At 45.9% G+C, this 20036-nt stretch overlaps 1 long non-coding RNA gene across 1 annotated transcript in view; it reads right to left on the reverse strand.

Moving 5' to 3' along the window:
* The window catches only part of LOC144767700 (uncharacterized), a 553639-nt gene that overhangs the window by 380615 nt on the left and 152988 nt on the right, over nt 1-20036 (reverse strand). The window contains exon 2 of the long non-coding RNA XR_013598312.1: nt 5984-6092. This is a non-coding gene — a long non-coding RNA (uncharacterized LOC144767700). The remainder of the gene's footprint in view (nt 1-5983; nt 6093-20036) is intronic.

Below are 20036 nucleotides of genomic sequence, written 5' to 3' on the forward strand. Positions count from 1 at the left end.
CCCCCTCCCGCCAACTACGTTCTTCCAGCCAAGCCCTCGCCACTGTACCTCGCATCAACAAGACCACCATGGGAGGCAGATCCTTCTCATACCTGGCTGCTAAAACTTGGAACTCACTCCCCACTTACCTTCCCCTTACCCAGAACCACCTAGCATTCAGAAAGCAACTTAAAACGTGGATATTTGACAAGTAATCCTCCTCCCCTTCCTAAGCGCCTTGAGACCCTCTGGGTATGTAGTGCGCTATATAAATTCTCTGACTTGACTTGACTTGACTATATTGACCAATTTTACCCTGAATAGAATGCTAGTCTCCCACCCACCAGGCCTACAAGCAAACTTCACAAACAACATTGTCGATTTCATCGCCCCTCTCAGAATCAATTCCAATGCTCACATTCTTACAGGAGACCTCAACTTCCACTTGGAAGGTTGGCCCAACCCCAATTCAGCCACACTCCTCGAAAGCCTCGGGAACCTCAGACTGACACAACAAGTCACCAAGCCCACACACACCGCTGTACACACCCTTGACCCTGTTTTCACCTTGTTCCTCAACATCAAGGTTGGCAGAGCCATGCCACTCACCTGAAACAACCACATAATCTTCCACTTCCAGATCAACACCCCACTTAACAAGTGAGGTGTTGGAAAAACATTACAGGAACAACCTGGTCACACAACCTACGCAGGAACCAGCACAAACACACTGGATACCTAGCCAGAGACATCAACCATTTTGACAAATGGATCTCAGAATGTGCTTGTGCCTTGGCACCCAGCAAACAATACCACCAGGTGATAACTCGTAAGCAGGCTAACTGGTACATGAGGAACTCTGATCAACCACGAGATACTGCAAACAACTAGAGCAAAAGTGAAGAGTTAACCAGAATGAATCTGACAAGATCACCTGCAAATGCGCACTAAGATGCTACTGCCAATAAATCAGAGATACCAAAATGATGGCCCTAGCTAAGTGCATAGCACTCAGCTTCAAAAACATCAGGGAGATCATTGTAATCATCAAAGACTTCCCCTCCCCAAAAGCCACCAGCACCAAAATCAACCCCACTTTAGTCTTATGTGACTTCTTCAGCAACAAATCGCAACTATCTACAATAATTAAAACCCTCAGCTGAACCCCAGCAGCCTTGCCACTAGCCTCTAGATGGAAGACACAGGCAGCACCATGACAACATGAAAACCAATCACCACAGAAGAGACAGCTACCATCATGAGTACCCTGGGGCCCCTGCGAACATCTATAACATGATCAGTGAAACACTCACCTGCATTATAAACACGACAAAACACGGGTTGACAGAGCACAACACAACAGAGTTTCATAAATAACTCAAGTGAGTCTGCTTTAAGTTAAACAGCACTAATACAACTCCAATGATATAAGCAACAGAAGTTTTATTCTCAGATCTTCACCAATGTTGACACGTAGAAATAACACAAAAACAGCCGACACATGTTTCGTCTTGAAATACAGAGGTGCTGGCTGTTGTACACCACTGCCATCAAGTGCTTTGTTTTGCATCCTAAACACCTCCAACACCACTGCCACCTTCCTGGAAGCCTGGAAACATGCAGCAGTCAACTCATTCCTAGAGAACCCCTTTTCAGGCCTCATACAGCTGGCAAACTACCACCTAATCTCTTACCGTACTCAGCTGCGGTCATGGAAAAAGCAATCAACAAGAGACTCACGGACTACCTCAATGAAGATGAGCTTTTATGCACCACACAATCAGGCTTCACATCCAACCACAGTATTGAGACAGCCATCATCGCAACAACAGACAATATCAGGATGATCCTCAAATGAGGGGAAACAGCAGCCCTAATCCTGCTCGACCTCTCAACAGTTTTTGACTCAGTCTCCCACTCTACTCTGATCAAAAGACTGCACAAGACTGGCATCCAAGGACCTGCCCTCAACTGGATTTGCTCCTTCCTAGCCGGAAGAACCCTGAAATTCCGCATGCCACCTTACACTTCGGAAGCCACGAACCTCATCAGTGGAGTCACCCAAGGATCTTCACTAAGCCCTGACTCTGTTTAACATCTGCATGGCACCACTGGCGAACCTCTTCAGAAAGCACAGCATCGACATACTCACCGACACAGACAACAGACAACTACTACTGCCCTCACGGACAAGATGCTGAGGGCAGGAATTAACTTCTCTGCCTGCAAGACTACAGTGGCCACCTAGATGAATTGAACTGCCCAAGCTGAACTCCGATAAGAAGGAAGTGATGATTTTCAAAAAGAAGACCTTGTTGTGGGTCTCCACCAGATGGCTGACAGACCTAGGACCGGTACCCACCCCACCTAGAAATCATCTTAGAGAACATACTCGACATGATGACCCAGGTCAAATCCGTAGCCACAGCCTTCTTTTATACCCTGAGGATGTTGTGAAAAATCTTCAAGTTGCAACAAGATAACACCAGGAAAACAGTAACATCGGCCCTCATAATCAGCAGACTTGACCACAGCAATGCACTAGATGCTGAAATCACCAAACAGCCCTTGAACAGACCTCAAATCATTCAGAATGCAGTGCCTAGATTCAACCTCAGCCTACCACGCTGCACCCATATTACACCACACCTCAGGACGTTCCACTGGCTACACATACACATGCACTCAATTGAAACTCCATGCAAACACCCATACATGCACTACACAACAGAGGCCCCACCTGCCTTAAAAGTTACATACACTTCCACCAACCCAACCAAACCCTCTACTCAGCCGAACTCTCAGTGGCATACCTACCCCTGCATGCTCAATTTTGATTTCCTTTCATTTTTATAAAGCGCTATCAAATGCCAGAGGGGTCTTGGAGCTACCTACGACACAGGCGACTGAGAAGAAAAAGCATCAACTTTCCCAGACAACATTACTCAGAGATCCAGGGAGAACAGCCAGGTCTTTAAGTCCTTCCTGAACCTAAGCAGAGAGATCGCATTTTTCAGTTCCCAGGGGAGACGATCTATTATAATACTGTACACCGTGTCAGACTCCTGCCTCCCCAGGTAGTCCGTCTGTGAAGGGGAACAAACAGATCTCGAGCTGAACTTGAACTGAGAGTTCTATTTGGGAGATACCATCTAATCCTGTCTCTAAGGTACGTCTTGCCCTGCAGGGTCTTGTAGGCTGTGCAGAGTCACTTAAAGACTATCCCCTAGATTCATCAAGGTCCCCATTTGCGAGTCCTTAATAGCGATTATTAAGGAATCGCTATTAAGGACTTGCAAATCAGGATTCATGTAGAAATCGGAAAATAAATTGCGATTCCTACAGCCTCCTTATTTGCGATTAGCAAATTGCTAATCGCTTATAAGGAATAACTCCCCATTCATTCCTATGGGCCTTTAGGCCCATAGGAATGAATGGGGAGTTATTCCTTATATGCGATTAGCAAATTGCTAATCGCAAACAAGGATGCGATTTCAAGGCTGCAGGGGTGTCCAAAGGACACCCTGTTGCACCCCTGAAATGACATTGGACGCAGGTGTTACGCACACACATGTCCCAAGGACATGTGTGTGTGTAACATACAACTTAGAAAAATGCAATAAAGTGCATTTTTCTAAGTTTCCGAGGTTTGACTTCGCGATAAATAGCGGCCGAAAATTGCGAATTCGCTATTTTTAAATGTTTAATGAATTGCATTTAAGGAATCTCAAATAGAGATTCCTTAAATGCAATTCATCGCAATTTTGCGATTTTGCTATTACCGATTTTTGCATTTGGGATGATGAATCCCAAATGCAAATATTGCGCTCGCAAAGGGCCAGATTCTCAGAATCTGGCCCTTTGCGAGCGCAATTTTCAATGATGAATCTATCTGTATGCGTTTTCTCACTGGCAGCCAATGAAGACTAATGATGGCTTGAGAGACTGAGCCAAATCTAGGAATCTTTGTGATAAGTCGAGCTGCCACATTTTGTAAAGTCTGCAACTTTTTCAGATATTTCTTGGGTAGATCCAAATTAAGCCGATTACCGTAGTGTGTTCTTGAAATAACTAATGCTATGACCACTGTCATGTACATGTCTGGTGGTAGAAATTGGGCGATTTTCCTAGATACACGCAGAGAGAAGAAGGCTGTTAAAACAACTTTATTTATTTGCTCCTTATAGGATAATCGCTCGTCAATCACGACACCCAGAATGTTTACCTTCTGGAGTGGTTTGGGGAGAGAGTCCATTTCTTCGGGCCAACTTCTAGGGAAGGAGAGGAGAGCAGAGAGGTTGTGCCTTCTCAAACCTCTCCCTCAAAGCATGGAACTACCTTCCACAGCACACCAGAGGCTCCCCGTCACTTCATGAGTTCTGCAAGAAGCTGAACTGCTGAAGACCTGGCTTTTTTAATAAAACCCCTGGCGATCTCTGCCTACCCACCTGTGAAGCGCCTTTGTACCCTCACGGGTGATTAGGACGCTATACAAATCTGCATAACATAACAAAACATAACCTTTCGTTTTGATTCTAGCGTAAGTGGTGCCATTCACATGACTTAAGTCTCTTTTATCACTAGAGAAGGCTGGCACGCAGCTAGAACCGAGGTGCCATGCAGGCGGTACACGTGGGTGGTTCTAAAGTGGGAAACCTCTTGTGGCTCTGAAGGATGGATGTGCTCACCTACCATGGAACGAAGGTTGCTGTGCAGGATGTAGTAGTAGTGCCAGTGGCAGAAGTCTATTTTTTTTACAGAGTGGGTGGTGCAACTCTAACCCAGAACTGAAGTGCCACACTATTGGCAGACATTGTTGTGGCTCCAGAAGAGGGTAATGCTCATCTATTGCCAAACTGAGATACCATGCAGGTGGGGCCCTTGGAGACTTTTGTGACTGTAGGGGTGGGTGGTGCCCACCTAGCACATAACTGAGGTGCCATTCAGTTAATACTAATCTACTCTGGCTCTAGAGGGGGCTGATGCTCACCAAGCACAGACTGAGCTGGTAGATGTCTATTTCCAATCTAAAGGAGAGTTGTGAGCTGTGTATTGCTCAAGTCCCAAAGCCTAAATCTAACCTTGTCGAAGTCCATAGGCTACGCCCACCTGGATAAGGGGCACTTCGGGGCAGATTTATAAGCCCCTTCCGCCTCTTTTACGTGGCCGTTGCATCACTTTTGTGACGCAGCGGCGGCACAAAGCCAGCGCCATTCTGCGGTGTATCTACAACGTGATGCATCTGGGAGATGCGTCACATTGTAAAGCCCTGTGCCACATGTAGACGTTCTGGCACGGGGGGTGGGGGCGTTTTGATGCAGGAACACCTACTTAAAGTGGCTGTAGATTTGACCTAAAAGCACCATATGTACTTTAATATGTCACATAATGTTATTTACAATGGTGTGTTAAAACAGAACCAAGTCTGTAAAACTGAATACTAGTACAGACCGCCTTGTGCGCCCTTACATAAACTCTCTCCTCTTGTTTTGTCTTGTCTCCTGTGGGTCACTGGCTGTGCCCACTTGTGTATAAATGTTGATTATTTGAACCAAAACACTGAAACTAATAAAATCCTGTCCGGCTGGACAAAGGACATACGTACTATTTAGTATATGTCTATCATTTACTTGATCCTGTAGAACTAGGGTCCACTGTTTTTTGCAGTAGATTTCACTCAGTCACTTTTAGGGCCATGCTGCATCAAAAGCCTGCGCCTGCTTGAAGCAGGCGTAAGGATTGACGCAGCATGTTACAGATAGGGCACCCCCGAGCCTTGCTGGAGCTGCGTAGCGCTTGCGATGCAACTCCAGCAATGCACCGAATTTTCCCGCCGGGGATGCGTCACGCATCTGCCCATCCGAGCACCAAGGTGCGCCGCATTGTAAATGCGGCGCATCAGTGGTGGCGCACGGGTGGGCAGATGCGTCGCAACTCTTCTGGCGCATCTCTGCGGATTAGCAGAGATGCGCCAGAAGTCGTAAATCTGCCCCTAGGTCCTTACCTGCTTCATTCTGTGTATGTCCAGCATCAATCTGTGCACATTTCTTTTCCTTGGTGAACTCAGACGTGTTAGCAGGCACATCAACCACGAGAGCTGAGTACATCTTTCTCTGAAAGACAAGAACATTGTAGGAAACGATGTAATAGAATTACGGTTGGTTTGCTGCCAAATTTAGTAGATGCCCTTGAGTTGGCATTAGATGGCAATAAAAAAGCAGGTGTAGCCCCTGAATTTCGAAGCTGGCAGATCGAGCGCCACCTGTCAGGGTGCGAAAGACTTATCGTAGGCTCATAAAGAACTTACAGCCGGCCCACCGTTTAAGAATGGTTGGTTTTATTGTCACTCCCATTCGCTTCCATTCTTTTCGATGGCTTGTCTTTCTGTTCTTGTGTTTGCCCCTCTCCCAGAGCATACCTTCTTTACCATGCTTTTGATTGGCTGACTTCTTTCTACCTTTCCCCTGCTTACTTTTAAGTTAGGGAATTACTTTTTTTTCCTTTTGGCAAACCACTCCATGAGATTGCATGTGTTTTCCAGCTCTCTCCCTCGTGCTGCTCACTGTCTCTCTCTGGTGTTCCCCCCCATCAAAGTCCTCCCGCAATGTGTGTTGCTCTCTCCCCCCCTCTTGTGCTTCTCCCCTACCACGTGCTGTGTGTGCTCTTCCTCGTGTGCTGCTCTCCCCTTCTCTTCCTACCTGGATTTATTTGTATTTTATCCCCCGCTGACTTCCCGTTGCTCCTCTACAACCCTGCTTCCCTACATACTCTGTGGTTTCTCTGTCCCCTCAGCGCCTGCGGTCCCTTTTTTACTATATTTAATTTTGCACAGCTAGGCACCAAATTGCTGCGTACCCCTTGCTTTAAAAGATTCTTTTTCGTGAGTAAAGCTTCATTTTTTTTATATGTACCGATCTGTCCCAGGGTTAAAATTAGGTGAGAATTACAAATGGGAGAAGTAATCTTAAAACACAAAATACACCCCAATCTAGAGAGGTTAAGGAAAGATGGCAGATTCCTCTCTCTCGCCATGTCAGTCAGGGCAGCCTCGCCCAGTGCCCTGCAGCATACTTCCGATGACATCCAGAAAGGTTTTTTTCCAGCCAGTGGAGAGTGAGACCCCTCCCGCCAAATACTTTGGAATGATGGCGCACCTAGTTGCGCTCTCAAAATATATAGGAAGAGTGGGTGGTGAAGGTATAACAACCTCCCCCCTCCCCATCCCCCCGAATCAGAAAATAATACTGGAGAGCCCCCGGGCTAGTGACTGGTCGTATGCCCCAACGGGAGAGCCCTCAGTCAGACGTGACAGGCGATGGATGCGGGATTGTGGGTATCCAGCCGCTGTGTATAACAAATAGTCACAGACAGACGTGGCTGTCACACATGACGGAGGTCCTGCAGACATGGGAAAAAGTGTGGAATCTACTAGGGGGGCAACCGTGCTGGACAAGAGAAACCCCACTCTGGGATTGTCAAAAGTTGCGGCAAACAAGCAAACTTGAGGGGTTTGGAGGATGAGACGCGATCGGGACCAGTAAATTGGGGGATGCCTGGGCGACGACGGCCATCACGAGCTTGGTGGCAGCTAGTAACCGGCGACTAAGCACTCGGATTGCTGGTTATATTGAAACCTGCCATTTACGAACAGTTCTTAATTTTGTCTTTTGCTTTGTCTGGTTCATCATCAGGACTGAATCAGAGAGGATGTGAGTAGAAACAGCCTTTCAGAAGTGAGGGAACAGGAGGAATTGAGGGCACAGCGGATTAAAGTTCAGCGCCTCGCAGGCCGTCGAGTTACCAGGTTACCTGGTGGTTTAGTAATAATAGTAAACGGCCAGGTTTCAACTTCGAAGGATGGGGAATGAGGGCTCCACTCCACTTGATTGGAAGTGGTCGCGGAGGAGGACACAGATTGAGCCAGACTGTCAAAAAGAAGGGGATGGGCCCCACCAACAACAAAAAAGAAGAAAAACTGGGCAGCTCCTCTAACCCTCACACAACTGTACGTGGCAGTGGAGAAATACACTAACTCAAGCATCCTGGCAATTCGGTGGGTGGTGGTGGCGCCAACAAAGAGCTGGAGAAAGCAAGTGACAAAAGCGCCCATCCGGCAGGGTGAAAACTGCAGAAACATAGCGTCCAGAATTTAAGGGCAGAGTTCGGTTCCGGGAATGCGCTGGACTGCCAGGCCACAATAACATAACCCAGACTAGAGGCAGTGCGGACATCGCTGTCCTTCGGAGGGAAAGCAAAACTTTGCTTCAATTGTTGGGCAATCAGGAACATCCGCAGCGTTTATGGCACCCGGCTCTGCCACACTGCAATAGCCCATACAGTAGCCCATGCACCCGGGTCTTTCCTCAGTGGCCATCTTCCTCCACAAGCTGATCAGCAGCCGGGCATAGTTAAGCAGTAACCTGTTTTTTTGGAGTGATGTCTTGACATTGTGAGTAACATTCTAGGTACCTTAACATTGTGAGTAACATTCTAGGTGCCTCAGGATTTTGAGCACCATTCTAGGTGCCTTGAGATTGTGAGTACCATTCTAGGTGCACTGACATTTTGAGTAACATTCTAGGTGCATTGAGATTGTGAGTACCATTCTAGATGCCTTGAGATTGTGAGTACCATTCTAGGTGCCCTGACATTGTGAGTAACATTCTAGGTGCCTTGTCAATTCAATTTCAATTTCAAAGCTTTATTCGATTATTAAAAACAATCACAAAAGCATACAGTAAAAAATACAATAGAGAATACTAGACAGGCAACAAACAATTCAATGGATAAAAACAGCTCAATTAATAGCAGGGTTAAAAGACCAGGGTTTTCCTAAGGGAAACAGCTTTTAGTAAGAAGGTAGCGGTAAAAAAACAGGTGTCCAGAGTATCTAGTGCAAATAACAGTTTCAGTGCTTGGGCTGTAGTAAACACAAAGTATTTCTTAGAAACAGGTTTGAGGTAGTAACGACGTAGGTGCAAGTAAAAAGGGCAAATAAGCATAAAGTGCAGTGTGCTTTGCTTGGTTAGGCCATCACAGGGGCAAGGGGATTGGCTATGAATTTTCATCTGTGGAATAGCCACTAGATTGTGTACAATACCTAGCCTCAATCTAGTGAGGACGAACTGATGGGATTGCTTGGTAATAGCCTTTAGGTACATAGGCATGCCCCTGTCTTCCAACATATTAGATTGATAAAATACATGGGTTGACATGTTGTTACATTCGGCCCTGCGCAAGTTAGATTTGGTCACTAGAAAAACATTTTTAAGTTCCTTTTTAGGTACAGTAACGGCACTATGGGGGTCATCAATGATATCAAGGTTAAAAATTTCACTGTAAGAAGATGAGACATAACTTAACCATGGGATCTTGCGGACGTTGTCCAACCGAAGACAGTCTGAGATAATCTGCCTAGTAAAGTCAGTCTCATCCTTAGCCCAGATTGACCTCCAAACCAAGAGAGGTCTCATTCCCATTAGGTCTGTAAGATGATTCATACCCACCTCTCTATGGCTTAGTTCATTAGATGCCGATGAAGGTAGACAGAGGAGTCTTTTCAGGAACTGGTTCTCTGTGACTTGCAAGACCCTGTGATTACAGTAGCCCCATATACCCGATCCATATAAAGCAATGAATACACATCTATGCCTATAGATATTCAACATGTCCGGAATGCGGCGGCTACCTAGCTTAGAAGCAAAGTGAAAAACTCCGGAGGAGCTTTTGCCCATCCTAGCATTCACATTTAAGATCTCAGGTGCCCAGGTCCCTTTGTTATTAAAAGTTACACCAAGATAACAAAATCTGTCCACTACCTCTATTCTGTGATTGTTAAAATGAAATGGCTCAGAAAGTTTCATCCGTTTCCCACAAGCCATGATGAAGGTCTTAGAATTGTTGATTTTCAGTTTTCTCCCCTTAATAAAATCGTGAAAATAATTCATAAGGTTTTGGAGTCCGTTCGGGGTGCGGGAGAGTAGAACTGTATCATCAGCATAAAGCAGAACCGGCACAGGATGACCACCAACCTGCGGGGAGTCTGCTTTCACCCTCTTCAATTCCGACTCCATAGAGTTTATAAATAGGGAGAAAAGCAAAGGGGCCAGCACACAGCCTTGTCTTATGCCTGAGTTAACCCTAATTTTCCCGGTACATTCCCCTGCCTTGCCAAAACGGATCTGGGCTGATAGTTTATTGTAAAGTCTGGCCAGGAAGTGTATAATTGCAGAAGGGGCTCACATTTTTAGTAATGTGGACCATAACAAGGTATGGTCCACTAAATCAAAGGCGCTCGAGAGATCAGCGAAACAGAGAAATAAAGAACCCTGTTTCTCTTTGGTGTATTTCCCGACGATGAGGTCGAGATCAATACACTGCTCTGTTGTCCCGAGGCCTTTGCGGAAGCCATATTGGGATTCGGCTAAAATTTTGTTGTCCTCCGCCCAATCCTCTAGGCGCATCAGTAGAACCCTACTCATGATCTTGAGGGAGGAATCCAGAAGGGAGATAGGGCGGTAGTTTTTAGCCTCTCCTCTATCTCCCTTCTTATAGATAGGTAAAATTATGGATTCACTCCAAGTAGGAGGTGTACTATCCCTAACTGAGGCATTAAACACCTGTGTCAAGAGTGGGCTCCAGAGTGTCAGGTTAGATTTATACAGGTCAACCGGGACCCCATCCGGTCCCGGTGCCTTCCCCCCTTTACTCTGTCTGATGGCAGTTTCCACTTCTTGAAGGGTAATATCCAGAGATGATTTTAATTCGGACATGGGGGAGGGGGAACTAGCACAATCCTCCCTGGCTGGGTCAAAGGTTTCAGTGAAATGTGCAACCCAGTTTGCTTCGCTAACCTGCGCTGACAGTTTAGGGAAGTCTTCTTTTACAAGAAAGGGGCTGTTAACCGTTTTCCAAAAGAGCTTACTATCATGTAGTATAGCGGCTTTAGTCAGGTCACCCCAGGCTTGCTCCCTTAGCTCTTGTTTTCTGCGTGTTAAGTGTTTTTTATAAATCGCTCTAAGGGATATAATGGCCACTCTGTCTCTGGGATGTTTTGTGAGTTCCCGCTTGAGTTCTCGAAGAGATTTGGTACACATACTATCAAACCAACCAACATTTTCCTTCCTATTTAGGTCTTTGGTGATGGTAAGTGATCTTTTTATGGTAGTACCTAGTTCCACAAAATCGGCTATAATGCACTCTGGGGATGCCTCGGGGTCCAAACATTTAAGTATAGCCACAGACCCCGCTTGTACAATTTGATGCTGCAGTTTCTCAGAATTATCCATACACCATTTGATACGAATACCATTTTGCCTACAGGGTGTTACATCATCAACTAACAAGCGTTGAGCGTTAACTGGGGCCCCCCATATAGAAATCAACATGGTAATAGCATTATGATCGCTACTTCCAAGATCGGCAACAATGGGAACCTTACAGAATGGGACAAAATGTACAGAAACTAGTAAGTGGTCGATAACAGAGGCCGTATTCAATCCTACAAAAGTTGGTACTGGCTTACCCATATCGTCAGCGGCCGGAGAGTGTATCGAAAGATCCAAGTGTAACATAAGAGAGTTAAGGGAGTCACCATAGGGTGAGTGTGTAAAATGTGCCCGATTATCCCCATTATCCTCGTCAAACCCGCAAATTCTAGTAAATGAGTGGGTACAGGTGCGGATGTTAAAATCCCCTCCCCAGATGATATCGAAGGGTTTCTGAATGCCTTTACAAATTTTACTCACAGCAAGACCCAACTCGTCCACCACAGAGGTATTAGAAGCATCAAACAAATTGTTGTAATGGTTGATCAACATAAGTAAATGACCACTTTTATGTTCCAGCATTAAAATGTGCGAATGGGGACCCACGGTCTGATGTAATTTCACACGAACAGGGAGATTCACAGAAAGTAAAATTACTAACCCCCCTTTGGCCCTACCCATATTAGACCTTTGTGCCGGGTTGTTATAAGACACAAAACCATCGAGGATGATATCAGTAGTTACCCAGGTCTCTTGTAAACATAAGACATCAAACTCAGAGAGGGTTTCGCTCCAGCCCAGGGACGACATTTGCCGGCTCCAACCAGCAATATTCCAGCTGGCAAATTTAAAGCCAGGAATACAGGAGGCTGGATCAATGGACTCGGGAACATTGGAGAATGGGGGCATAGTGGCAACTAGGGAAACAGTGGAAACGGGAAGATGGGGAGGGACAGGGGTGGTTAGCTCCCTGGGGGTGGGTGTGCACCCAGGTAGAGATGGAAGATGTTACGGGTACTAGACATTGGCCCATAGCTGCCACTAGGCTGTTGTCAACGGTGTCGGTTCCCTTGGGAAGTAAATGTACCATGGTAGTGGTAAGGATCGTTACAGGTGCTGGAGTGAAAGGTGAGCAATTACCCAATGCTGCAACTGGACCGTAACCGATAGTAGGGAGGATAGGGACCGGGACAGGGGTTGGAGGCAGTCAATCGACTCCATCCAGCCCGTTAAGGCAGTTGTAACGGTTAAAATCGCAGAAGGGGGTATCCGGGGGCAAAATAAACGGTCTTGCTTCATACCCACGGAATCTACCCCTCCGGTCAACCCTCGTCCAATTACCTCGGCCTTGGTCATGGTGCATATGGGTAGGGGGGAAGAAGGAGGACACAGGATGTGTCTGGATGGTGGAATCGAGAGATCTATTAAACCCAGCGCATATGTGCAAAACTGTCCTAGGGTCTCGAAAACTCACCGTGATACAATCCCCTGTTATAGACTTTCTGGTTTTACCCAGCCAGGGTACCCTTCTCACCATGATAATTTCATTATTAAAATGGGCCGGGAGAGGTCTGTTCCAATTCAGCCATTTGATGACTTTGCTTTTAAGTGAATGAAAATTCTCACTTTCTCCAGCCTCTGAGGGAGGGACACCGGCCATGACTACCATGAAGCGATTAGCTTCAGGAGGCAGGTCGGGTCTATGTGGTCTAGGAATGAACTTTTCGGGGGGTGGGGGAGCTATATGACCATTAGATGTAGCCCCATTACTAATGGTCGTAGGGTGTACTGGACCCACAGGCAGCAAAGGTGGAATAGTAGAATAGCTACTTTGTGGCAGGGCTGAGTTGGCCATAGGGGGTTGCAAGGGGGGGACAGCAGTGATCACTGAAGGTAGTCCTAAATTAGTAGGGGGAATATGAAGATTAGAGGGGTTAGAGGGTGAATTAAACTCAGGGAGTCTGGCTAGAATAGCAGCTGTGGTTTTCTCAATATTGGACAAACGGAGTTCAATGCATTCCAGTTTAGACTCAAGGGGGGATAAAAGGGATTTAAGAAGGGCTCCCAGGGTCTCTAAAGAATATTCCATGCTATGTAAGGAATGGGGTGACCCAAGTAAGGGGTTAAGGGTTTCGTGTCGAAGTTTGGCAGATTTTAATTTGCCTCCTACTTCTGAATTAAGTGGCCTTTTGCGTTTGATTGCTGCCCCCTCATTAACCCCATTTGGTATAGAATCACAAATAACAACTGGGTCCGGGGAAATGGGCATATTAATGTCATGAACCATATCAGTTTTAGGAGAGATTTCATTAACCAATATGTCCATATCAGGTGACGCCGAGTGGATCTCCACAGATGTTAAAGATGAGGTCGTCGTGGCAGTAATACTAGTCTCTTTAGGCCGGACCGGGGTTTTGGCACTAGCCAGAGTACCAAGGGAGGATCGTTTGTTGGATGATAGTTCCCTAGATAAACGCCTCTCGAGGGCGTTTATTTCAGTGTCAATAAGGGTATTAGCTCTTACTAGAAATGTCTCCATACCTCCAGTGATAGCTGCTCCCGCTAAGGATGACTTGCTCCTTGTTTCTCTGCAGGACATCTCCCAACACTATGGATGTACAGCAGAGAGCAATAACAAAGACGGGAGGGGCCAGGCCCGGCCACAATCTGGCACGAACGGGCACAAACGGGCCCGCTCTTGGCCCGGTCTTCGCCCGGCGCCGCTCCCGCGCGCTCCTGCGCAGCGGGGCACAGCAGCCAATAAGTAGGGGCGGTTACAGGCTGTGGGCAGAGCAACAAGGAGAGTGGACCAGATGGTATCCGTAGGTGAGGCAGGGACTCCTGGGAGATGGAGTCCCTGCAACGCTCGCAGCCCTGTTGCGTGCCCCCAGCAAGAGCCCGCACTCGCCAGCTCCTTCAGGCGTCCAGTGACCTCAGTCCCAGAGTGCGATGCGGCACCCCCGGAGCGGGTGCGGCGAGGTCAGGGAATGCGGCTGTCAATGAAATGCTGCAATGGTCCCAGCAGGAAAACTTCCCGCAGAGCAGAGTCTTCACAGGTACACCCACAGGTGCCTTGTCATTGTGAGTACCATTCTAGGTGCCCTGACATTGTGAGTAACATTCTAGATGCCTTGAGATTGTGAGTACCATTCTAAGTGCCCTGACATTGTGAGTACCATGCTAGATGCCTTGAGATTGTGAGTACCATTCTAGGCGCCTTGAGATTATGATTACCATTCTAGGTGCCTTGAGATTGTGAGCACCATTCTAGGTGCCCTGACATTGTAAGTAACATTCTAGGTGCCTTAACATTGTGAGTACCATTCTAGGTCCCTTGAGATTGTGAGTACTATTCTACGTGCCCTGACATTGTGAGTACCATTCTAGGTGCCTTGAGATTGTGAGTACCATTCTAGGAGCCCTGACATTGTGATTACCATTCTAGGTGCCTTGAGATTATGCGTAACATTCTAGGTGCCCTGACATTGTGAGTACCATTCTAGGTGCCATGACATTGTGATTACCATTCTAGGTGCCTTGAGATTGTGAGTACCATTCTAGGTGCCCTGACATTGTGAATAGCATTCTAGGTGCCTTGAGATTGTGAGTACAATTATAGGTGCCCTGACATTATGAGTAACATTCTAGGTGCCTTGATGTTTTGAGCACCATTCTAGGTCCCTTGAGATTGTGAGTAACATTCTACGTGCCCTGATATGGTGAGTACCATTCTAGGTGCCTTGAGATTGTGAGTACCATTCTAGGTGCCTTGAGATTGTGAGTAGCATTCTAGGTGCCTTGAGCTTGTGAGTAACATTCTAGGTGCCCTGACATTGTGAGTAACATTCTAGGTGCCTTGAGATTGTGAGTAACATTCTAAGCGCCTTGTCAGCGTGAATAACATCCTAGGTGCCTTGAGATTGTGTGTTACATTCTAAGTGCCTTGACATTGTGAATAACATTCTAGGTACCTTGAGAATGTGAGTACCATTCTAGGTGCCCTGACATTGTGAATAACATTCTAGATGCCTTGAGATTGTGAGTACCATTCTAGGTGCTCTGACATTGTGAGTAGCATTCTAGGTGCCTTGACATTGTGAGTAACATTCTAGGTGACTTGAGATTGTGAGTACCATTCTAGGTGCCCCGACATTGTGAGTAACATTCTAGGTGCTTTGAGATTGTGAGTACCATTCTTTGTGACCTGACATCATGAGTAACATTCTAGGTGCCCTGACATTGTAAGTTACATTCTAGGTGCCTTGAGGTTGTGAGTACCATTCTAGGTGCCCTGACATTGTGAGTAACATTCTAGGTGCCTTGAGATTGCGAGTAACATTCTAGGTGCCTTGAAATTGTGAATAACATTCTAGGTGCCTTGAGATTGTGAGTACCATTCTAGCTGCCCTGACATTCTGAGTAACATTCTAGGTGCCTTGAGATTGTGAGTACAATTCTAGGTGCCCTGACATTATGAGTAACATTCTAGGTGCCTTGATGTTTTGAGCACCATTCTAGGTTCCCTGACATTATGAGTAACATTCTACGTGCCTTGAGATTGTGAGCACCATTCTAGGTGCCCTGAGATTGTGAGGAACATTCTAGGTGCCTTGAGATTGTGAGTAACATTCTAGGTGCCTTGAGATTGTGAGCACCATTCTAGGTGCCCTGACATTGTGAGTACCATTCTAGGTGCCTTGAGATTGTGTGTAACATTCTAGGTGCCCTGACATTGTGAATAACATTCTAGGCGCCCTGACATTGTGAGTACCATTCTAGGTGCCCTGACATTGTGAGTACCATTCTGAGTGCCTTGAAATTGTGAGTACCATTCTAGGTGCCCTGACATTGTGAGTACCATTCTAGGTGCCCTGACATTGTGAATAACATTGTAGGTGCCTTGAGATTGTGAGTACCATTCTAGATGCCCTGACATTGTGAGTACCATTCTAGGTCCCTTGAGATTGTGAGTAACATTCTACGTGCCCTGATATTGTGAGTACCATTCTAGGTGCCTTGAGATTGTGAGTACCATTCTAGGAGCCCTGACATTGTGATTACCATTCTAGGTGCCTTGAGATTATGAGTACCATTCTAGATGCCCTGACATTGTGAGTACCATTCTAGGTGCCTTGAGATTGTGAGTACCATTCTAGGCGCCTTGACATTGTGAGTACCATTCTAGGTGCCCTGACATTGTGAGTACCATTCTGAGTGCCTTGAAATTGTGAGTACCATTCTAGGTGCCCTGACATTGTGAATAACATTGTAGGTGCCTTGAGATTGTGAGTACCATTCTAGATGCCCTGACATTGTGAGTACCATTCTAGGTGTCTTGACATTGTGAGTAGCATTCTAGGTGCCTTGATATTGTGAATAACATTATAGGTGCCTTGAGATTGTGAGTAGCATTCTAGGTGCCTTGAGCTTGTGAGTAACATTCTAGGTGCCCTGACATTGTGAGTAACATTCTAGGTGCCTTGAGATTGTGAGTAACATTCAAAGCGCCTTGTCAGCATGAATAATATCCTAGGTGCCTTGAGATTGTGAGTTACATTCTAAGTGCCTTGACATTGTGAATAACATTCTAGGTACCTTGAGAATATGAGTACCATTCTAGGTGCCCTGACATTGTGAATAACATTCTAGATGCCTTGAGATTGTGAGTACTATTCTAGGTGCTCTAACATTGTGAGTAGCATTCTAGGTGCCCTGACATTGTGAGTAACATTCTAGGTGACTTGAGATTGTGAGTACCATTCTAGGTGCCCCGACATTGTGAGTAAAATTCTAGGTGCTTTAAGATTGTGAGTACCATTCTTTGTGCCCTGACATCACGAGTAACATTCTAGGTGCCCTGACATTGTAAGTAACATTCTAGGTGCCTTGAGGTTGTGAGTACCATTCTAGGTGCCCTGACATTGTGAGTAACATTCTAGGTGCCTTGAGATTGCGAGTAACATTCTAGGTGCCTTGACATTGTGAATAACATTCTAGGTGCCTTGAGATTATGAGTACCATTTTAGCTGCCCTGACATTCTGAGTAACATTCTAGGTGCCTTGAGATTGTGAGTACAATTCTAGGTGCCCTGACATTATGAGTAACATTCTAGGTGCCTTGATGTTTTGAGCACCATTCTAGGTGCCTTGAGATTGTGAGTAACATTCTAAGCGCCTTGTCAGCGTGAATAACATCCTAGGTGCCTTGAGATTGTGTGTTACATTCTAAGTGCCTTGACATTGTGAATAACATTCTAGGTACCTTGAGAATGTGAGTACCATTCTAGGTGCCCTGACATTGTGAATAACATTCTAGATGCCTTGAGATTGTGAGTACCATTCTAGGTGCTCTGACATTGTGAGTAGCATTCTAGGTGCCTTGACATTGTGAGTAACATTCTAGGTGACTTGAGATTGTGAGTACCATTCTAGGTGCCCCGACATTGTGAGTAACATTCTAGGTGCTTTGAGATTGTGAGTACCATTCTTTGTGACCTGACATCATGAGTAACATTCTAGGTGCCCTGACATTGTAAGTTACATTCTAGGTGCCTTGAGGTTGTGAGTACCATTCTAGGTGCCCTGACATTGTGAGTAACATTCTAGGTGCCTTGAGATTGCGAGTAACATTCTAGGTGCCTTGAAATTGTGAATAACATTCTAGGTGCCTTGAGATTGTGAGTACCATTCTAGCTGCCCTGACATTCTGAGTAACATTCTAGGTGCCTTGAGATTGTGAGTACAATTCTAGGTGCCCTGACATTATGAGTAACATTCTAGGTGCCTTGATGTTTTGAGCACCATTCTAGGTTCCCTGACATTATGAGTAACATTCTACGTGCCTTGAGATTGTGAGCACCATTCTAGGTGCCCTGACATTGTGAGGAACATTCTAGGCTCCTTGAGATTGTGAGTACCATTCTAGGTGCCTTGAGATTGTGAGTACCATTCGAAGTGCCCTGATAATGTGAGTACAATTCTAGGTGCCTTGAAAATTTGAGTACCATTCTAGGTGCCCTGACATTGTGAGTACCATTCTAGGTGCCTTGAGATTGGGAGTAGCATTCTAGGGGCTCTGACATTGTGAGTAACATTCTAGGTTCCTTGAGATTGTGAGTAATATTCTAGGTGCCCTGACATTGTGAGTACCATTCTAGGTGCTTTGAGATTGTGAGTTCCATTTTAGCTGCCTCGAGATTGTGAGTAACATTCTAGGTACCTTAGATTGTGAGTGCCATTCTAGGTGCCCTGACATTGTTAGCAACATTCTAGGTGCCTTGAGATTGTGAGTACCATTCTAGGTGCATTGAGATTGTGAGTAACATTCTAGGTGCCTTGAGATTGTGAGTACCATTCTAGCTGCCCTGACATTCTGAGTAACATTCTAGGTGCCTTGAGAGTGTGAGTACAATTCTAGGTGCCCTGGCATTATGAGTAACATTCTAGGTGCCTTGATGTTTTGAGCACCATTCTAGGTGCCCTGACATTGTGAGGAACATTCTAGGCTCCTTGAGATTGTGAGTACCATTCTAGATGCCTTGAGATTGTGAGTACCATTCGAAGTGCCCTGATAATGTGAGTACAATTCTAGGTGCCTTGAGATTTTGAGTACCATTCTAGGTGCCCTGACGTGGTGAGTACCATTCTAGGTGCCTTGAGATTGGGAGTAACATTCTAGGGGCTCTGACATTGTGAGTAACATTCTAGGTTCCTTGAGATTGTGAGTAATATTCTAGGTGCCCTGACATTGTGAGTACCATTCTAGGTGCTTTGAGATTGTGAGTACCATTCTAGCTGCCTCGAGATTGTGAGTATCATTCTAGGTACCTTAGATTGTGAGTACCATTCTAGGTGCCTTGAGATTGTGAGTACCATTCTAGGTGCATTGAGATTGTGAGTAACATTCTAGCTGCCTCGAGATTGTGATTACCATTCTAGGTGCCTCGAAATTGTGAGTAATATTCTAGGTGCCTTGAGATTGTGAGCACCATTCTAGGTGACTTGAGATTGTGAGTACCGTTCTAGGTGCCCTGACATTGTGAGTACCATTCTAGGTGCCTTGAGATTGTGAGTGCCATTCTAGGTGCCTTGAGATTGTGAGTAACACTCTAACTACCTCGAGATTGTGAGTACCATTCTAGGTGCCTCGATATTGTGAGTAATATTCTAGGTGCCTCGAGATTGTGAGTACCATTCTAGGTGCCTTGAGATTGTGAGTAACATTCTAGGTGCCCTGACATTGTGAGTACCATTCTAGGTGCCTTGAGTTTGTGAGTAATATTCTAGGTGCCTCGAGATTGTGAGTACCATTCTAGGTGCCTTGAGATTGTGAGTAACATTCTAGGTGCCCTTACATTGTGAGTACCATTCTAGGTGCCTTCAGATTGTGAGTACCATTCTAGGTGCCCTAAGATTGTGAGTAACATTCTAGGTGCCTCGAGATTGTGAGTACCATTTTAGGTGCCTTGAGATTGTGAGTAGCATTCTGGCAGTTTTAGAAAAAGCCTGGTACATCTGACCAGCCTTGCCCTATGTGACAAGCAGGTGGCATGTCTGAGCAACACCCTTGCATTTTAAATCTAGCTTGATGGCTCAATGCGTTAGGCACTCAAGGCTGATGTGCAGTGCCTTCGACAGGCAACTAAATTACATTTCAGATATGTCCGCTCCCCTTTTCATCCTTCCAAGGTCAAAAATGGCGCACTCTTGCTCTCTGCACGAGTGACGGCTGTTAACTACATCACTTAGAGTGAACACATACTGTGGTGTGAAATGCTACAGATAACATTC

This window comes from Lissotriton helveticus, chromosome 7, assembly GCF_964261635.1.
Source record: "Lissotriton helveticus chromosome 7, aLisHel1.1, whole genome shotgun sequence".
Lineage (NCBI taxonomy): Eukaryota > Metazoa > Chordata > Amphibia > Caudata > Salamandridae > Lissotriton > Lissotriton helveticus.